The following is a 3,600-nucleotide window of genomic DNA, read 5'->3' on the forward strand; positions in this document are numbered from 1 at the left end:
CGAGTACTTTGTGATGGTAGTCGGGGGTCGGAACCGGGTCGGGAACGGCGCCCGTCGGATGGCCCGACTGAAGGCCTGCGGACCGAGTGGTTCGGGCGAGGGACTCCGATCCTCCCCGCTGTCGTAGCGCCCCCCACGCCTGGGGTGGTAGCCTCGGCGCACCCTTTCGTCGAGGTGGGCCCGACGGTCACGTCGATGGTGCTCGTTGCCGAGGTGGCCCGGGGCCGCAGGCGCGGTGTTGCGCGTGCGTCCGGTGTAGACCGAGGCTTCCCGCATGAATCGGGAAGTCGCGACATGAGGTTCCGAGGGGTATCCCTGCCTTCGGGAGGCAGTGCTCTCGGCCCGTCGGGCCGCAGCGCCTTCTAGGAGATTCTTGAGCTCTCCCTGGATCCGCCGACCCTCGGTAGTTGATGGCTCCGGCATCGCGCGGAGGAGCATCGCTGCGGCTGCCAGGTTCTGACCAACCCCGCTGGATGCGGGCGGCGGCCTGACCCTGACATCGTTGGCGACGCAGTGCTGGAGACCTTGGGGCAGGTGACGTATTTCTCCGGGCGGGGGTTGGCCCACCCATACCTGTCCGACGTCCCGACGGATCGGCTCAAGCGCTCCTGTTCCCTCGTTGACCCTGGCCTGCGCCCCGCGGACTTGCTCGAGTTGTGGGTCATGACCCCCCACCGGAACGGGGACCACAGCTAGCTCCCGCGGGATGTCGGCGCGAGTCACCGGCCTAGGAAGATCACCGTCCTCCGGCATGCCGAGATGGTTGCCTTCGGAGGGACCCCCTAGCTCGATGTGGAAACATTCGCGGCTTGGGCCGCAGCCCTCGTCGTTAAGGCTGCGGCTTCCGTCGGAACAGTCGGAGAGGCAGTAGTTACATGCGGTCATGAAGTCCCGCATGGCACCGGGGTTGCCAAGTCCAGAGAAATCCCAACAGATGCTGGAATCGTCATCTTCCTCGGACCCAGAGGGCCCGTAGGTTGAGACGTCCGTCAACCGGTCCCAAGGCGACCGCATACGAAACCCCAGTGGGGTTGCACTCGCCTCAATGAGGGCACCCACCAAAGCAAGGTTGCTAGGCGGGTTGAGGCCGAGTCGAAATGACGTAAGATGGGGATTAGTCGGTACCTTTTGGTCGACGCGGAGCGACGTAGTCACATTGGGGACTGGTTGCGCCGTCATCTCAGGTACAAGGGCGACGTCCTGCAAGCTTTCCGCGAGCGCGCTGGCATCGTCTTCTTGCTCGGGATCAGCATGTCGCGGGGGGACGGCGCTTGCCTTCGTCTCGAACGCGAGGTCGACACCCGGCGTGCCTTCCGTCTGGGCGTCGGGGGCGTCGATTCGCTCGACGGCCGACGAAGCGCGGCCTCCCGCTTGGCCTTGGTTGCCCCGCCTCCTCCTCCGTTGGCGGGGGAGAGGACGGAGCGAGCTCGAATGTTGTTCTTCCACCACACGGGGAAGATGTCGTCGATTCCGGGCGGGCGGGTTGTCGGCCGCCATTGTCGTTGTCGCACGGCGGTGGAAGGAGTATCATGTCGTAGCTGCCGTCGAAGGACATGAACTCAAGACTCCCGAAACGGAGCACCGTCCCGGGCCGGAGAGGTTGCTGGAGACTGCCCATCTGGAGCTTGACGGGAAGCTGTTCGTCAACACGCAGCAGGCCCCTACCTGGCGCGCCAACTGTCGGCGTTTCGAGACCGGGGGGTCCCTAAGCCGACTAGTGAGTGTGCTGCGTGCCCCAGCCCAGATGGGTCGAGCGCGTGGGCGAGCGCGAAGGGGGGAGAGGCGAGGTGGCCGGAGACGGGCATGAGAGAGGTGGAAGTCCTGCGGCCTTCGTGTTCGTCCCGCGCCCAGGTTGGGTGCGCTTGCAGTAGGGGGGTTACAAGCGTCCACGCGGGTGAGGGAAGTGAGCGGCCCCAAGAGAGCGCCTGTCCCGTCCTCGGTCCCGCGCGGCCAACACTCTCTAAGAAGGCCCTGGTCCTTCCTTTTATAGTCGTAAGGAGAGGATCCAGGTGTACAATGGGGGTGTAGCAGAGTGCTACGTGTCTAGCGGAGGGAGAGCTAGCGCCCTAAGTACATGCCAATGTGGCAGCCGGAGAGATCTTGGCACCCTGCTGGTGTGATGTCGTGGCTGTCGGAGGAGCAACGGAGCTTGGCGGAAGGACAGCTGTCGGAGCGGTCGAGTCCTTGCTGACGTCCACCTGCTTCCATAAGAGAGCTGAGAGCCGCCGCCGTCATAGAGCTTGGGAGGCGCCATCATTGCCTATCTGGCGGAGCTGGCCAGATGGGACACCGGTCTTGTTCTCTGCGGCCCGAGTCGGCTCGGGGTAGAGTGGTCATGGTGCTCCCTGTCGACGTGGCGGGCCCGCGCCCGAGGCTGGGCGACGTGGGGGCTCCTCCGAAGCTGGGGTCGAATCTGTCTTCCGTTGCCGAGGCCGAGTCCGAGCCCCTGGGTCGGGCGAGGCGGAAGTCGTTCGGCAGAGGTCAGGGCGGAGTCCGAGCCCTGGGGTCGGGTGAGGCGGAGTTCGTCGTCTTCCGGGGCCGAGCCCGAGTCCGAGCCCTGGGGTCGGGCGGAGCGGAGTTCGCCGTCTTCCGGGTCTTAGCCCGAGTCCGAGCCCTGGGGTCGGGCGGAGCGGAGTTCGCCGTCTTCCGGGTCCGAGCCCGAGTCCGAGCCCTGGGGTCGGGCGGAGCGGAGTTCGCCGTCTTCCGGGTCTTAGCCCGAGTCCGAGCCCTAGGGTCGGGCGGAGCAGAGTTCGCCGTCTTCCGGGTCTTAGCCCGAGTCCGAGCCCTGGGGTCGGGCGGAGCGGAGTTCCCTATGGCGCCCCTGGCGAGGCCTGACTGCCTGTCAGACTCACTCTGTCGAGTGGCACCGCAGTCGGAGTGGCGCAGGCGGTGCTGTCCTTCTGTCAGACCGGTCAGTGGAGCAGCGGAGTGACAGCGGTCACTTCGGCTCTGCCGGGGGGCGTGCGTCAGGATAGAGGTGTCAGGCCACCTTTGCGTTAAATGCCCCTGCAACTCGGTCAATCGGTGCGGCGATTTAGTCAGGGTTGCTTCTTAGCGAAGCCAAGGCCTCGGGCGAGCCGGAGATGTGCCCGCCGTTAAAAGGGGGGCCTCGGGCGAGACGGAAGTCCCTCGAGGTCGGCTGCCCGAGTCCGAGGCTAGGCTCGGGTGAAGCGTGATCGAGTCACTCGTATGGACTGATCCCTGACTTAATCGCACCCATCAGGCCTCTGCAGCTTTATGCTGATGGGGGTTACCAGCTGAGAATTAGGCGTCTTGAGGGTACCCCTAATTATGGTCCCCGACACCAGTTCACATCCAAATTCTGGACAAGCCTCCAGAAAGCTATGGGCACCAAGCTAGATTTCAGTACCGCTTACCACCCTCAGACAGATGGGCAGACAGAGTGAGTCAACAAAGTCCTTGAAGATCTGTTAAGGGCATGTGTGCTAGCTTTTGATAGAAGTTGGGAATCCAGTCTACCCTACGCAGAGTTCTCCTACAACAATAGCTATCAGTCCAGCATCAAGATGTCACCATTCGAAGCACTGTATGGACGGAAATGCCAGACCCCTCTCATGTGGTCCAACGTGGGGGAAAAAG

Source organism: Zea mays, chromosome 8, assembly GCF_902167145.1.
Source record: "Zea mays cultivar B73 chromosome 8, Zm-B73-REFERENCE-NAM-5.0, whole genome shotgun sequence".
NCBI classification, from domain to species: Eukaryota; Viridiplantae; Streptophyta; class Magnoliopsida; order Poales; family Poaceae; genus Zea; species Zea mays.